An 18,080-nucleotide genomic window follows, 5' to 3' on the forward strand; every position below is an offset into this window, starting at 1 on the left:
GGAGAGCGGGGCAATGGGAGGGGTGAGCCGGCTGGCCTGGGCGGGGCGGTGTCAGGCCGCGGTCTCTGCTTTAATGTATCGTAAATTAAAACGTTTGGTACGGGAACGAGTTGCGTAATTTCACTGCTGGTCTCTGCTTTCCGCCCTTGCTGGCTACGCCGCTGCCCCGTGAAACGCTAAATTATCATTGCCCTTTTCTGTTCCAAGTGTGAAAGTAAAAGTTCATACCGCCCTTTAAAATTTGCAGTTGCCTTGGCTTTGCGAGTGTTGGCGTTGTGGCTATGTAAAGATGGTTTTCGGAGGGGCAAAAATATATCTCTGCCAGAGACGGTAGTTTGTCAATGCTCTTTTGTCACTTCTTTTTTGCCACCACTTCAAAACTGTAGAAATAGACATGATATGCTTAAATAATTGCTAAAAGATTCCACTCTTGTAGATATTGCCAATCTTGTGGCAGGGGGTAGGAATGTGATTGTTCGGGGGCGGGGGGGGAATGCTGTGTTTACGTGACTTGGAGCTCTCATCTGACCCAAGATCCTCCAGAAGATTTTGATGTCCAGCATCTGCTTTGTGCTTCTATAAAACCTTTTAAATGTTTACACAAACGTGCCTACATCTGTGGCTGAAGGTCAGCCCATGAGAACAGCCCAGCTCCTTAGACAGGAACGAGACAACTCACAGTAACATTGCGGGGAAGAAGGTGGCTCAGCACTCCTGCTGTGCTGACAAATCTCTCAGTAAAAATAGTGGTTTACTACGTTTTTAAAAAGAGACTTCTCCCTTGTAATTGTAAATTTTAAAATTAAGCCTAAGCTTTTCTTCCTCTTGGAATATTCTGTGTTATGAGATGATGCTTGCAGATTAATTTCGCTTTGCTGAATTATTAATACATGTGCTTGTGAATACTGAATGTTTGTGGCTTTACAATTGTATATATGGAATATACCAAATACGGAGAAGATGAAGCCCAGTGCTGGAAGAATCTGAAAGAACATGACTGCCTGCCTCAGACAAAAAATAATTTATGAGTATATTAGAAAGTACTAATAGATTTTGCTTGCTATTTGAAGCAAAAAGAATGGGAAATACATCTTTCTTTATACAAAATTAGTGACTTAGGACAAAAATTATTGAGGCACTTTTGAAACTGCCTGAGTTTCCTTCATTTTGCTTTTATCCTGGAACTGTAAGATGGGCTTTCTGAAAAATAGCAGCAAATTCTGCCAGTGAACCAGTAAGCTCAGTTCTTCCCAAACGTGTTAGGTGGCAGAAGCTCACAAGCGATGCTGATCTGACATCCCAGCAACCTGCCTTCAGCTCTCCTCCAGCAGCAGTGTGAGCTTCCTGGGGCTCTGCAGTCTAGACCTGGACTGACTACCTGTACCCAGAGGTGAGAGCAGCGCTCCCACATGCCTACATGTTTGCTGGCGCCTTTGTTGGGGTGACAGCAAAAGGGTTGACTGTCCTGGTGAGTGGTGCTGTTGATTGAGTTGCTGAATTAAGCTTTCATTACATAGTTCTGGTCATATGTAGAGAGTTAAGATGAACAATTGTATAGACAGGCAGATTACAAGTAGCTCCTTGGAGTGGGAGGTGAACCTGGTCCAAAAGGAACTCATGTAGTTCTCTTATCCAGGGATGTTTTCTTCATCTTGAATGCAGTGGGGATTTGGGTTTTTCCTCATATGACCAGATAGACTTGGGTGAGGTAGAGACAGACCAGTCAAACTCAAAGAGCAAAGCAGTCAAAGCCATAGACTTTGGAAAGCCATGGGCATTCAGAAAATGTTTTTTAATTCTGATGTTTTTAAATTCTTTCTGTTCTTTTCTGATGGGCTTGGCTCTTCGTTTTATTGACTCTTTTCTTCTTAAAGTGTCTCCATATCCATTGAATACTTCTACCAGCTCCTGCTCTGTCACATCCTCCCTATTTTCCTTGGTGATTTAACTTGCTCCCTTACAGAGGAGTGTCTGCACTTCATTCTTTCAAAATGCAAATTAATTGCCAACAAAATGTTTTTAGTGAGGCAGCCTTTGGTTTATCTTAGAAATTTTGCTGTAACGCATCATTATCTATGAAGACGGGGTAATATTCCCGTAGGTATGTTGCTCACTAATTGGACTCAGACTATTTACAGACCCTCAGTATGTTTTGTTACTAAGCTTTGTCATTCTTTTGCTATTGTAGATATGGTGGAAGGTTATTCGGATATTATTTTTTTCCATGTATTAAATGAAAGAAAGGGGAGATTATGGGTCTCTGAGAAGCCTGTAAATTAATTTTGTTCTGCCTCTGGTGTAAGCATGTTTGCATCCTTGGCAACTAAAAGTCTAACAAATTGTCTGTTTGAGAAGTGGAGCTTCTAAAATCATAGGCTGTTATAGTCCTAAGGGAATCTTAAAACACAGGCAGAGACTGGCTAGGAAAAGGAAAGGAAAAATTTGTGTCACTGTTTTAACAATAGACTTCTTTCATGTGGAGGACCTAGATGTCTGTTAATTACTAACTGGCTTGAAGGTTTTGGAATCTGGCCCAATATGCTGAAACTCTTAACCATCCATTGGCTGGCATTTTCTTCAAGGTCTGCATTTGGAAACTAGTAATGTAATGGATTTCATCTTTACTGACTGTTTATGTAGTAGAGACGTTTTCAGTTTCAGCCATATTTCTGTCTTACAGTCTCGGTGCTCATTGCCAGCAGAGATTCCAGGCAGCTGTGTGAGCACAGAAAGCAAGGACTGGTTTGGATGTTAAATAATGTTGGACCAACCTGAGCAGCATGCGTTGTCTTTGCTGTGCCACAGCCCCACCACACTGATCAAGACCCAAAACTCTGCCCTCTAATTTTGGGTGACGTGAATGAATTAACAAGATCTGAAAGCCTATGATTACAAGTGCACTTAAAAGAGCCTGAGATCTCTGGAAACCAGGCAGTAGATGTATATGATGAAAGGAATCCAAAATAAATGGATGCCTAAAACCTTTTTTATCTTCATTTTTCCATGTGAACACAGCAATATATTTTTCTGAAATAAATTTTCGCTGGTACTTTATGAAGTAAGGCTTGTGGTGGTAAAGTATTCTGACCCTTTTGATGGCTCTTTGTGGGTTTGTCTGCAGAGTAAAATATGCACACAAAGGATTTTCATTAAATGAACACGTAGCAGACATTAAGCAATCTGCAAGAATTAATGAATTTGTGGTGTTCCCACTCTGAAGAGATGATCCCTGGGGAGCCCCACAACTTCCTTCTGATTTGCCTTTTAAATCCAAGTGTAGAGGCAGCTGCCCTTGTGGTGTCAGCTGACAGAAGGTTGATGGGTTGGTGCTGGTCTTGGTAGCTGCTATGCAAAGGCCAGAGAGGCAGTGCCTGGTGTAGAATTGGACTTGAACTAATAAAAGCCATCAAAAGGAGCTATAGGGCAACAACCTGAAGTCATTGTGTGTGGGTGAAGTAACTGCTTTCAAATAAAACTGAAATCTGTAAGGTTTCAAATATACTAAAAGGAATTTGAGTAAAACCTTAGAAAACAGGGTAAATATGTGTTGTGGTGTGGAGGCTCAACAATAGAGCTCTTCATAAGAATATTCTGGACTAAACACAGCTTCCTGTAGGAAAATTCATTTAGTTGAAGAAAACTCTAATGTTTTAGTTGATTTTTTTCCTTGATCCTGTTCAGTGTGTTGTATCAGCACTTGGTTTGGCTTAATTTTGTGGAGGTGTGGAACCAGCAGTAAGGTTTGAAGAACAGGAGGAGCAAGAATGGGAGACAGTATTGTCCTATTAATATTTATTTAATTTGTTTTTTTTTAATAAACATTTTGAAGGGTCAGGGAAGCCACAGTCCCCTGAATATTTAAAATTGGCACAGTCAAAGAAAGAAACAGTCCAGATGTCCCTGTGCTTCTTGGACTGCCCTGTTCCTTTGTGTCATTACTCAGGGGACTGGTTGAGGTTCAAAAAAAAAAGCCCCAAACCAAAACTTACTTGGCTCAGCTAATTTTATCTGAATAACTTTTCCCATCTAATTTGCTGTGCAGCCACTTAGTATTTCTGCTTTTCTCGGGGAACTGGAGGTAACCTAGGTGCAAAATTAGCATCTGGAAATCAATGGATTGCTTTCTAATTTTATTATTGGTGTCATTTATCCCAGTTTGAAGTGTTTGTGCAACTACTTCTATAGTATGAGCAAAGTGGTGGTATGGGCAGAATACTTACTGTATTTGGGTTATTGTGGATGGTCTTATCACACAGGAGAGCCTGGACCTCTTTGTGTTTTCAGTTGTTCTTCTTCTCAATCAAAATCCCCTCCTGCCTTTTTACAGACAGTGGAGATGAATGGGTTTCTTTTGTGAGTGCTTGCCTTTAATTTTGTTATTACCTTTTTCCCCTGTAAAATTCTTGAATAACTGGAACCAAAGAAGCATTGTTGAAAATATACTTGACATTCTTTCACTAAGTGAACTGTGGTCCCAAATCTTCTCTTTTTCTTAAGAAATGTTACTCAAGTGACTCCAGTGTATGAATTTGGTATTCCTCTCACAGAAGTGGATACATATGGTATTTGTTACAGAGTAATCACAATTTAGATTATATGCAGGCTGGCATAAAAAAATAGCTTTAATAAGATTAAATGCTTCTAGACACATAAATTTAATGCGCATTTAAAAGAAAAAGTCCACCAAACACTGCTGTTTACCATAGTGAAGTGTGCAAAATTGGTTTCTGTCAAGTTTGTGATTAACCAGTTACTTGAGAAGTTGTTTGGTGCATAATTTTCCTTCACTTAAGGATAATTTTTAAGAATGAAAGGATTTTGTTAACAAATTCATAGCAAGGTGTTACAACCCTTGCATTAGCAGATCAAGGTGGGTGGTTGCAACGTGGGTGTAGAAATCAGCAAAAAGAGACAGGATTTTTTTTTTAACTGTTTTTGCTGCCACACATTATACAAATATTTTGAAATTGCATCCCCCCTCCTCCAAGAAAATGTTCATGAATGGATGGACTTTTTTCCCCCTTTGTTTTTTTAATATTGTCCATATTGATAGAGGTAGTTCTAAAAATTTCACACAATTTACATTTAATAAGTCCTCCACACTTCTCACTTCTCCAAAAGCTGCACTTTGAGGGGAGGTAAGAGGGATTTGTTTTTTTCTGGCTGTTAAATTTTCATTGCCCAGCAGGTTGATCTGCCTCCCTCTGCAGTCATGTCATTCCTAGAACTGATGCAAGGGAGGTGATGGCAGTAAGGGCTAGAATTCTCATTTTGACAGCAATGTGTCCTTAGAGCAACTTAATAAATTGTGAAACAACATTTTAAACTTATTTTACAACATGAGTTAAAAACGCCCCTTCTGATATCACAGTAATGTTTGTACCTTGTTTTTCCTTCTGCAAGAGACAATGATTAAGATGAAAGAAAGTACTGCTGCATTACTGGATTTTGAAATGTGGGGACAGTTGTATGACAGCCATCAGATCTTTGGGTGATCTTTCTTAAAGATCCTGTGTCAATCTAGCACAAAGGCACTTGTACTAATTTATATATACAAATTAATTGCAGCAAAATTACAATTTGTTTGCTCTCAAGTGTGGGAAGGAAGTTGTGTGGGGCTTTTTAAGTCAAGGCACTGGAGACTGCTGAATATGGGGAGATTAATATTATGTGGGAAGAGTTCACTTCCAGCAGCTGTAGTGTCCTGAGCATTCAGCTCTTTGTTTTGCCTATTTTCCTATGTCAGCAGGGAGGCACGGCTGTATCAGCTTTCCCTCTTCAAGTGTACCTTTTAATTAATTTAATCTCACTTTCTGCAGTTCACTGACAGTCAGACACCTCTCTTTCAGGTCTTCAGATAAGCAAAACTTATTTTGGACTACCAGTTCATGGTGGTCATTCACTACCTGTTGCTTTTGGCTATGATAGAAGCTGTTTGCAATAGATGATTTATTTTTTGTTTGAAGTAAGCACCAAATTGAACCTTATTGTGTGGGTGCAGGACTGGTTGTAGTCCTCTGTTAGGGCAAATATTGTGAATATCATATAATCCCTGGGAAAAGTCTGTGGGGAGGGGGGTAATGTTTTTTTTTATAAAATAGTTTAAGTAAGAGAGCCAAATAAGGCTAAACTTTCTAATTAGAAGCTTATTACTTAAAATTGTGTTGACCTTTGGTCCTACTTCTCCTTATCCACAGGCCATTAGTAAGTCTTGTCTTTTACATTACAATCCATGTTTAGGTCTGTAGCTGCTTGCAACATCTGCACTGCTCTGTTTGCAGGCATCACACACAGCCTTGGACAAAATATGGAAGTAAAAGATGAAGTGTTGTAGGTTGAAGGCAGTTTGAATGAGGACAGGTTTGAATGTACTCTGAGGTCAAGCTGGCTTGGTGGTCTTTAGGTTGTGTGTTGTTTGGAAAAGTTTTTCCCTTCAAGAAAGCAGCATTAATGTAAGGAATTACATTCCCCTACAATTCTTCAGTGTTCCACCCTTTTGTCAAGGAAGGGAAGATGTTAGCAGAGGATTTGCTGAGATATCCTTATGCTGTTCTGATTTCTTGGGGAGCAGTTAAGTGCTAGTTAAAAATGCACAGAGATGTTATCCATTGTTTTTCCTCTCTCGCTGAACTCCCTCCACACTGTAAACTGAGTGTCTCTTCACCAGGGCTCGTAAGGTCTCAGCACAGGTCATCAGGCCATGGGAGAAGACTGCTGCAAAAACGAGGGACTCAACCAATCTCCTTTGTGAGATGTGATGTAATGTGCTGTTACATCGCTGATACACTTCTAGCCCTCCCTACAAGAGTGTCTCCCAAAGCTGGGGAGGCGGCTGAGGATGTGGGAACTCATGGCTATCTGGAATAGGTACAAATACAAAAAGAGGGTTTCAGTAAAGGGAGAGAACCATCTTGATTTAGAAATGGTTCCAGGGCAGCAGCCAGCATATAGGAATAAGTACAAGTAAGTTTTATAAAGATGTTTACAGAAAACTCACTGGATTTTCTTTAGGATCTAAGGCTAAGGAGGAGTTTAAACATACCAGGAGCAGAAAGAACAGTGACATTTGTCTGATGGCTGTGCTAAAGTTCTCAACAATGATGCTGAAAATACAGAACTGTTATGTACTTCTGCAGTGAGAACGAAGCTGAATATTACAAATAATCATAAAACTAGGAACAAATCCATCATACTCCAGCAGTAAATAAAGACTGAAAGAACACTTTTGAAAATTCATGGAGACTCAGAAATTTACTGATTTTTTTAATGTCCCATGTAAAACTCCAAAATTTTGAGGATTGTCATGAAGCAAAGCTATTCAACATGATTAATAGAAAGCATATTATAAAATGTCTAGTATTTCAGTTAGATTATGGGTTTGATGTATTCTGGCTAAGAGACACAACCTTGAAAAAATTACAGTTGATAAGAATATTTTAATTAATATACAATCTTTTGATGTTCAGTCATTGGATGTTTGTTTGCAAAAAAAAAAAAAAAACCCAACCTAAATGAACACACAGTTGAAAGAAAACGCACAATCCTTTCTGACAGTTTTATCTAGGCCATGCAGAGTAGAAGGATGACAAATGATGGCATAGCCTCCTGTATTTGATTGAATCAAAGAGCATGGTGGCTGACTCTTTTGAAAGATGGACTCAAAGCTTTGTGAAGTTAATAACCATGGGAAGAGGCTGGATATGCCTTAAAAGATGAGGAACAGTATCTGAAAAAACAATACTTCAAGGGGTCAAGACTCATGGGCAGCACACAGTGGACAAGACACTCCCTGTAGGTAAATGGCAGCCAAGAGCTGATAGGAGTTTAAGACACTGAATGCAGAGTGGGAGATTTATTTTGCAGTATTAATGATCTCACTTCTGTATATAATCAGGCTTGATGGGTTATCTTCAAGACATTTTTTAATTGAAGTCAGTACTGGTTGTAGTGTTGGAAAACTGTATCTATACACTTAGAGTACGTAGTGATGAAGAAGTAAATCCTGAATGTGTTGAAGTGATTTGATCACATACCTATGCATGAATAAAATGGAGAACCTTCAAAGAGCACGTGTTTGCAAACTCAGGAATCACAGCATCAGGAAGCAGAAAGTAAAACAGAATATGAATTTGCAGAAAAGGAAAAAAGCCCAAAACACTGTAAGTGGTAACTAATTAACTGTTGAATTATGTTATTAATGGACTTCACAGATTCTCCAGCACTTGAAATTAGCGTCAAGATACAAAGTCATTTAAAAAGCTCCTCTTGTTCAAGAAGCTGTTAAGTGAGAACCAGAGTAAATCTTTGCATTTTTAAAACTCCTTTGCTGGTAGTAACAATATTCATTTATTGTTTTGAGAAGAACAAAATTATTTCAAACTTCTTTTAAATCCAAATAAGGTCTTATTTCATAAGTGTAGGAAGCATACAGAACCTGTCTTTAGTTTTGAAAGAAAAGCCAGTCTGTGTAAACTGTAACAGATTCTTACTACTTGTTACTTTTGCACTTTCATGTCATCTGTTTTTAGGGTTTTTTTTTAATGGAAAAATATAAAAATAGTTAGTGTGGTTGTTGGGTTAAATGACAAGGTATTAAATAGCTTACGTTCACATCTTTGGTTACCTGGCTGCTATGCAGCTCTCTGGATACAGGCCTTTGTGTGCTGAAATGTTTCAATGGAAGTTCTTATGCTTGTGAAAGTAATTTCATCCCATGATGACAGCTAAGAGAGACTGTCTTGCTGTGGTCATGGAAAGTTGAACTGATAGGACTCTTGCTGGGTGACCTTCTCACGGGATTCTGCCTGCTCTCAGAAAACAAGCCATTTCTTTTCAGTGGTACTTGGGTGGAAACTCCAAAATTGGCAACAATGCCAGACATAATTTTGTGTCCTTATGAGCACTGCAGTTCTGAAAGAAACAGTTTTGAGACTTTTCTTTCTGAATTCTGCTATTGGGCCTACAGCTCTCATTAATTCAAGGCACTGAATGCATATATATTAGAAAGTATGTTCTGCAGGTTATCAGACTCAAGATAGCATCTAGCTGTAAATATTATTTTTTTGCAAAGATAGTAGATAACTTTTCATGTCTGGGCTGATACAGCTTGAGACTCTTTTTTCATTTGGGAGGCATACACCTTACTTATTTTCAGTGCTAAACATGACTTTTATAACTGGACAGTTGCAGTCTTTTACCCTTCAGAAGTGTAGATTTTGGTGGCAGATAAAGTTGTTTTGTGAGTGCACACTGCAAAAACACACACAGAGAAGAAAATTATCAGCTGCTTCTGCGGGAAGGGAGCAGGTATGTGAGCAACCATCAGCATGAGAAAACTGATTTTCTTGAACTGTTTCCAGAGGGTGTGACAAAGTTTGTGAGTATAGATCTGTGTGCTGTTTGATAACTGAAGGTGTCAGATTTCATTGGGAGATGTCTCAAGGAATGATGTTTGCCAAGAAGATTTCCATGAGTATATTTGACCTGTTACAACCTAGGTATCCAGAGCTTGCCATTTATGTCACGTGGCGAGTGGTTTTCTTCCCCATATCCAGAGCCTGTCAGGGATCCCTGCTGTTGAGGCTACACAGAAATGGAGTCGAATCGAAGCACACCCAGGTGCCAGAGCTGCTCTCCCTCCAAAACAGACATTGTCCTGAAGACGAGCACACTGCTCATGTTGGTCCTTGTTCAGGACAGACTTGGCTAAAAAATGCCAGCTTGCAGCATGCCTGCTGCCATTTAAGGACTTCAAGGCATGACCCTGATTTATTAATTAAAACAAAAGGAATTCAGCCCTTAATTGGACAGTTTGTAGTTGTATGTGTCTGACATAATAATTAATTTGTAATGTCAGTTGTTGGGCAATGTGGATGGGGAGAACAGCGGATGGCTTTTTAGTAGTGCAGGAATGTGCATGGATGGGTTTTCCCCACTGGGGAGTAACAGTAGCGGACTTCAAAGAATATCCTATAGGTGAATTTGCTCAATGTAGTCAACTTTTGGCCAGAATGGACTACAGAAGTCTTTAGGGAGGCACTGGAGGCTCATTCTTGGGACCAGAAAAATATGTTACTAAAATCTGTGATAGGGGCTTCGCGACAACAGGGACTGTTCACCACCTAACAGGAAGATAACATTAAAGTCATGGTAAGGTACTTACTGTGGGACAGAAAAGTGCAAGCACCCTGGTTGCATCAACTGGCCATGTATCTGTCACATGAAGGCAAATATGTTTGCAACCTGACCAGTGATGAATATACTCAATTGTTTGTCAGGAGGAATGCCTTTGGGGTACTTGTGAAGACAATGTCTCCTTGTGCAACTTCAGCTTGATGAGTTCTCAAGGTTCCCTATCCTGTTCCAATATGTTAAACTAATGTTGTTGCAGGACAAAACCGGTAAAGAGTAAAATGTGAGAAGATGTGGGTTCTCATTCTCCAGGGGAGCAGGGTTGGCCACCAGAGATTTTCTTGTTTGATTTTAGGCAAGTCATTTTAGGGCAACTTAAGCTGCTTAAGTATAGCAGCTGTTTTTCAAGAATTGTAGTAGTGCTTGGGTTTAATTATTTGACACTGGGAAAAAACTCTAATTCTTCATCTGAAAGCCGCAGTTTAGACTTTTAGCCTAATATTATTCTGGTTTTGTTTTGACTGTTCTGCTTTAGTAGGATTCTTAACCTGCACGAGAAGAGATTCAGAAGTTTGTTGTGTCTGTGGGCATGGTTTCTGGAGACCTGCATCACACAAACTGCAAGACTATTATCCCAGTCTGCAGGAAAAGGACACAAGTAAGCTAGGTAGTGCCTGGTGTGTTTGTTTGGGTTCCATCACGGTAGTGTCAAAGCACCTTATGGTTTTGAATGGATTAATTTTCCCATGGGGAGACTAAGTGGCTTTTCCAGGATCACATAATGTGACATAAATAGGAACTGACTCTTCTTAGATCTGAACTCATCTTCTTCATGGGTATAACACCCTGCCTCTATATGGGACTTTCTGGTAGTACTTGTTCCTATGTCTGGGGGTGACCACTTGAAAAATACAATGGTTAGGAAGGTAAATCCTGGCTTTGATGCCCTGAAGAAGGAACTGACTGGAATGCAGTAAATTGCTGCTGGAGCTGATGTCTTGTTTGATCCCTCATCTACAGGAAATAGCAGTCTCTGAGCTTTCTTGACTGTTCGTCTTGACAGTCAGAATCTTGAGCAATCTGTTGTATCTAAGTATTGCAGAAGTGATTTCAGAGTCCCCCTAGAAGGGGAATAGTGCTCTTTTGGGATCTTTAAAGTGAAAGCTGTGGAGCCATTTGTAGCTATTCAGCGTGGTGATTTTGGATGATGCGTCAGGAAACCTCAAAGGTGCTAATTGCCAGAAGCAGAAGAAGAGTAGAGTGGTCCTTCCTCTGGTATATGTTTCTTTTTCTACTTTGCTCTTGGTGTCAGCCCGGCTTAGAGTGGGATTTAATGCAGCTTTGTCTGATCCAGAATGAAGATTCCTGCCTCCTGATATTCTTTAACAGTACATTTTTGAGTGCACAACTTTGGGTGTTTGCTTGGCGCCACCTCAGATTCCTCATACTAAATTGGGTGCTACAGTGAGTGCCTCACAGGAGCATTTAACTTGTGCTTCAAATTAAACTTAATTTTGTTTGTCTGCAAGTCATCTTGAAAGCATCTGAGGAAAAATGTGTTAGCCTTCTATAGTAGTGGTCGGTAGAAGAAAAGTCTTAAATCCCAAACTGCCTTCCAGCTTGTCAGAAACAGCCACACATTGTGTATTAAGAACTTACTGACATCAAAAGGCAGTTGATTTGCCTAACATTTTCACTGCATATCGCCATTGCTGAGGTGAATATACACTAATACAGCTTTCAGCTTCAAGCACTCATAGGAAGTTTAAAGTTCTGGTTAGAGGTGCTCCGTTGTCTTTGACCAGCAAGGAAGTGGTAAGGAACATCTATGGGGTATTTTGCATAAGTAAGCGTGTTGGAAGCGGACGTCTTAGCCTGTAGTACCCCATGCTGCTTAACATCAAGAAAAGTGCTTGCTGAAGTTATGTGGAAACCAGCAACTAAATTCAGTGCTTTCAAGAAGACTAAACACTATTAATATTGTTTGACTATTTCAGAAATGGGAGATGACAGATAGATGTTCTTATACACATAAAAGAATTTTTTCAATCCCATGAAGAAAAGCGTTTTTTTAGCATGCTGTGATAGAAACTGCAAGATTGGCACACATCTGATGAGTGGTTTTAGATCTTCAGCAAAGCTCTTTTTGTTGCACCTCTTGAAATGATCTTTCCTCTTCCTATTTTTAATTGTGAATGGACCTTAAGGAAACAAACAAACATGGCCACTAAAGTGACTGACTGTACAGAACTGGGACAGAAGAAGTTTGGAGAGGTGAAAGCTTTAATTATTTTTAAAATACTGCTTGGCTCTTCAGGCAGTAACTGATTTTGGGGGGTTAGTTTCTGTTTGCATGAGTTTGTGGGAAAAAGCATGATGTTGTCATGAGTTTACTGTTCCTCTGCTCATGAAAGTGGGAGTGCAGGTATGTTTCTTATTTGTGTTTTATGTTGGGACATAGTATGTAAGGGGCACAATTAACATTTTATAAGTGACTTTAGAGCAGACATAAAATTTTAATGTTATATTTTTCAGCTGTTGGGCTGTAGTAACTTTCTGTTTAGACACAATTCATTTGGGAGTGGGAATGCACAAGGAAAGGGATTCATTTTAGTTGACTCTCTCTAATAATGGAGCTGGATGCCTTTAAAATGAGCAAACTTTTAAATACGCTGTCCTGTACATAAAGTATTAATACATAAAGGTTTCTGGTAGAAAGCCCATGTCAGTGCTTGGTTTCTGGAGTGATTGTACACATGAATTCAGTAAAAACTCATGAGCAGTTCACAAGATCTATTACAGATCTTAAAACTCCCAAAACCCCAACTAAAACAAACATCATCTTAGCAACTGTATTTGCATTAAATAAATCAGGAAAGAAAAGGCCGTACGAGCTTAAAAGCGCTAGAGGGAGCTAGGAGGAAGAAGAGGGGAAAATAATCGTTGAAGACGTTTGCATTTTTAGGAGTAGCTTATATAAAGTATCCATTTAAATCCTTCCACTCACTTTAGCTAAAATGCAGCTGCAGGTCAGCCACTGCTTCTTGCTGCTCTCTGTTTTCCACACTTCACTGAAGAAATTTCAATTTTCTGGTCCCGAGAGAGGCCAGAAACTTTGCTGCTTTTTGCATGGCTGTAGGGAAAACTACCTGCTCCCCCCGTAGACTGTAGCACTTTTTTTGCCTTATTTTGTATTTGGATGAGCAGCTAAATGTTAATTCGTGCTGGTGGCTGTTTTGGGGGAACTGATATACAGGCTGAGTTTGAAGCTTGTCTCCCTCCCAGATTATATGGAGAGAAAGTGTGAGTGTTGGTGTATGTCTGTATTTGGGATCTACTCGATGAAGAAGAATTTATTTGCATTAATCTGAAGTGGCCACATTGCTGTTGCAGGGATCTGAAGAAAATGAGTATCTGTGAACTCGCAGAATAACACAGAAGTATGAAGTTACTGCAAAGCATCTCGTTTTGTGAGGTTTTAGAATTCTTGTTGGACACTTTTTAAATTGCTTTGTCGTACGGCTAAATACTTTGAGTTAAAGTGTAACAGCTTTACGATGTAGATTTTATAAATTACTTGTTTTTAGTTCCCCTCCACCCCAATAAACTGCCAAAATGTTGATAACTTGGGATTTGTAAGAATAGCATGAAATGCTGTGGGGGATGTTCTTTAGTTTTCAGGTTTTGGAGGGTGGGGGAATCTTTTTAGTATTCTAAAGCTTCTCCTCTTGATATTCAGCATTACACAACTAAACCTGTTGCTGTGGAGAACTGAATTTTGATGGCCTGGGGCATTGAGCAATTTGGGGGGAAGGAAGGATGTTGTTGTTGTTATTATTATTAGAGGCTGCTTAGGGCTTTGGAATGCTGGAAGTAATCTCAGGGGAGGTAGACAGACTGGAAGTGGATGATTAAATAAGCAGAATTAATATATATACTCTGTGTGTTTATCATCTGCTGCTGTAATTTATTGCAATTCCACTCACTGTTGAAGTTCCCTAATTTCTCTTTTCCACATTAGAAAGTAAATGGAAAGGGCAGGAAAAATCAACTGGGGTTTTCTTCCTTTGGTCTTTATTAGATGGAATGATTTTAAGTCATGAAAGCAAGGACAAACATTTCTCAAAAGTACTTTAACCATGCCTTAGCCCAAGGACTCTGCTCTCTTTAAAGGAAACAAATATAATGAAATTTAAATATATGGAAGCTGGAGTCCTTTAGTAGTGCAGAGATTTTTTTTTTCCATGTATTTTGAGACTGTAAAGATTTTTTGCCTATTTATAATTACATCATTCTAGATTTGAGATGGCTACAAATTAAGAATTGAACAAAACTTTTTTTTTTGAAATATTTAATAACCTCTCAGCAACAAAAAAACCCTAACAAACAGATAAGAGCACCAAGTAATTATGGCTTAATTCCTCTTGAATGGTTCAGGGCTTTTTCCTGTCATCTGAGAATTAACTCTACTTAAGATGAAACAGAGTATTGGAATAGCAGAGAATGTTTTTCCCTTGGCCCTTTAGCTACCCTGTTTTGCACTGTTTCTTCTGCTGCAATGCAGGGATGGAGGCAGGTGGGTTTCTTGCTCTCCTGCTGTGTAGAGGGCTCCTATTAAAGCACTAAAGTATTTCCTCAGGTAGAAGATGGGCAAAGTTGAACTGTAATTGAGTGCATATTCAATTTATTCCTCTGAATCAGGAAAACAGGCATATTTAGTCTGAAACAGAGGATAGTTATTTTGTAGATAAATTTCTTATACTTCCAAAGAACCAGGATACTCAGAATGGTCTGTGAATTCTTTATGGAGCTCAGTGGAATACAGATTATCCCCAGTGGGGCCCCTTAATGTGCAACTAAACCAGCTTTTTTGTGATATTTCAGTCTTTTTTTTTTTTGTGATAGTTCAATTTCAGGGTAACACGTACCACTTTTGAACTCCGTGGTACAACAAAAAGTTGGGATTTTACCTGTTGAAGTGGTGATGGATTCACAATAGAAAAGATAAAATTTCTCTTGGGACAGGTAGAGGAAAAATGTTATTCTCTTAAAAACCCATGGTGGAAGTAGTGATGTACTTAGATTGTTGTGTTGCCTTAGGAAAAGCAGTACCTTCAGTAGTAGCCCAAGGGCAGAGTGTTTATCGCTTGACCTTCGCTGTGATATTTACCCAAAGGCCGAGGTATCCGATAAAAAAGAAAGGGCCAGAGCCAGAGTGGGTGTAAGGTACCACAAGGCCCAGCACCCCTTCCCTCTCCCCACCCAGCTGTGACAGAGCAGGGCATCCACAAAAAGGTGCCCAGTGCTGGTTTTTCTCCCCAAGTCCTTCACACCATGAAACATCTGTGCAGGTTGTTCATGTGCCTGCTAAGCTTCGTGGAGAAGGAGGCTGCCTCAAAGGCAGCTCATTCTATTCAGAGCTTGGTGTCCACAGAATCCCTCACTGAGCACTCTCTGGAGGTGGCCTGGAGAGGAAACCTGGTCAGTGGTGGCTAATGTGAAGCCTTTAATTCAGTGCTGGAAGAATATTTCACGAGGGGTTTGGAGCAGAAATTGCCATTTGGTGTTACTTGTTGCAGTGCTTTCTGGTGCAGCGGGAGCAGTGCTAATTAATGCCTGTTCCCAGTGCTGTTCAGGGCAGTCCAAAAACACAGGGCTGCAGTATCTTGATGATCTTTTAGGTAAAGTGTGAGCAGAAATGGTGATGTTCTTTACAGATGAGTTGAGAGTACAAATCTGCTGATCTGAGGTTGGCTTGGTATCTCCTGTGCAAAGGCAGGAGCAAATGCAGAGAGGTTTAGGGAGCAGGGATGGCTTCTGCCTCTCTGAGCCCATGAAGGACAGGCAAGTGGCTCTTCAAAGTGAGGATTTGGGATACTCCTGTGTGCTCCAGTTTGGAGCCAGCTTTGCAAGCAAAGGATGGTAGCCCTTTAAAAGGTGTCTGCTTCATCTGTACTCCTCAGAAATGAGGTTTCTCATGCGTTTTTGGCTGCCTTTAATGTAGGGCTGTGAATAGCTACTGCAGGTGAGCCCTAAACCAAGATCTGCAACTGTAGTGCTGCTAACTCTGAGATCAGCTCCCCAAGCAAATGTAGCATACCAATATACTTTTAATAATGTAGGACTTTGGCTAGGCTATGCCCTGAGAAAGAAGGGATGGGAGGTGAAGTTTTCCCCCCAAGCTGGCAAGCTTGGCACAAAGACATGCTGGGCACTCATCCCTGCTGGGACCCGGCCAAGATCCAGATGAGGATACATTTCAAATCCCATCTTGCATGCCCATGGTAAAGCATCCTTTTTTCCTTGCTCTCAATGCCTGTTAGACAGCTGGGGGCAGAGGGGACAGCACTTACCATTCCCTTTGGGAATGTGTGGCACTTGCAATACCTTATGATTTTTTCCCCCCATCACATTAGCCTTTGAAAATATACTTTGGGCTAATGTTTTTCTTCATCAGGATTTAAATTTTGCTCAGAGTATACTGCAGGTTGGTTTTTTTTTTTTTTTAAATTTTTTTTTTTAATCCTCCCAAGTATTATTGTAGAAAAGTATTTGGATCTTTGTGTAATAATATATAGGCAGGAAGCAGCTTAACTTTAGCTTTTCTGGATAGGACTTTGCTGAAAGATGTGGTGCGTGAGCATGTTGATTTTATTATTATCTTGTAACAACAACCCGCTGTTGGGCTCCCTTATTTTGCATTCCTAGCAGGACGGCAAGGTGAATAATTTAACTCCAGCAGCCTCCGCCACGTGATGGTGGGAGGACCCGTCAGCGATGCCTCCCCCTGCACCGACAGACTTTGGAGGGGAATGGAAACTTACAGAAGTGATGCGAAATCGTAGCATATCCTCCCTTAACCCTGGGGAAATCTCTCGGCGGAGTGATCACTTCATCCTTTGCTTTTCCACGCGTTCCTCTGACGTGGAGTTTGGGGGGTGTGTGTGTGAGCCTGTGAGCAAGACGAGTGAGGGAGTGGGAAGCGGGGAGGGCAGTGGGGGAAAAACGCACACCCAGGCACAGAGCTCGTCGGAGCAGGAACAGCGAGGAGCCGGGAGTCCAGCCGCAGGCAGCGGGGAGTGGAAATTTACAGCTGCTTGTGAGCGCCTGTGCATGTCCAAGCGATCCTTTCTGCTCGCGCTTTTCCAGAGGCTGACGGTCGCTCGGCAGGAGAAGAGCGGGAGGCCGAATCGCGGGATCCCTGGTCTCTGCCACTTGTCGGTGATCGGCGGGGGGGAATAAAGCGGAATTAAATGGCAGATCACTGACGGCGGCTGCTGGCGGCGTGGGCTGCGGGGAGGCGGCAGAGCTGTCTTCAGCACCTGGCCATGGGGCTGCTCCGGGCTGCCTAGGAGCCCCCACCTTTCCACTCACAGTAAGTGTCAGCCGAGGTGATGTCCTCCGAGTGACGGAAAGTTGAATGATTTAATGAAACTTTCCTTTTTTCCGGTTAGCACTAGCCTTTTGGTAATAAACCGCTTGCCTGCTTGTTCTCGATAGTTACGCTGGTAGCTTTTTATAGCTTTGTAAACTGTGTTACCAGGAGTGGCTCTTAAATGCAGGCAACCCTAAACAATACTCCTCCTGTTACATAAGGCGCTGGCTCTGCGACCAAGCACTCCGTGTCCATGGAATATCTCTGGAAATGGCTTTATTTACAGTGTGGTTTCCAAAAATAAAATATCTGCAATATATCATTTCTCTTGCTGCTCTCCGCGGGCTGCCTGCAGCTGCGGACTGGCTCTTGAGATGCAGAGGAATGAGAGCGTGGCCACTTGCATAAGGCAGGGGGAAGGAGATGAAGGGAAGATGAGCGTGCGTGTGTGAACTGCCACAAGGAACGGCGTACGTAAATGAACCATCTCCTTGTTTGCAGCCGGTTGGTCTTGTCCACTTGAATTGCTGATTCTGTGCGGTAGGCGATTGATGAAGTGTTTATCAGGCACAAC

At 40.9% G+C, this 18,080-nt stretch overlaps 1 protein-coding gene across 4 annotated transcripts in view; it reads left to right on the forward strand.

The window, feature by feature from the left end:
• The first annotated feature begins 1,261 nt into the window (after window positions 1-1,261).
• Window positions 1,262-18,080, forward strand: part of CAB39L (calcium binding protein 39 like) — a 60,110-nt gene continuing 43,291 nt past the window's right edge. The window contains exons 1-2 of one of the 4 annotated variants that reach the window (XM_082278434.1): window positions 1,262-1,390; window positions 17,281-17,506. The gene's annotated coding sequence lies outside the window, so the exon portion shown is untranslated. Of the gene's footprint in view, window positions 1,391-16,924; window positions 17,070-17,154; window positions 17,507-17,868; window positions 17,977-18,080 lie in introns of those variants that run through there. The other 3 variants (XM_082278435.1, XM_082278433.1, XM_082278436.1) reach the window with 3 other exon arrangements.

Source organism: Coloeus monedula, assembly GCF_965178545.1.
Source record: "Coloeus monedula genome assembly, chromosome: 3".
In the NCBI taxonomy this organism is placed as follows: Eukaryota; Metazoa; Chordata; class Aves; order Passeriformes; family Corvidae; genus Coloeus; species Coloeus monedula.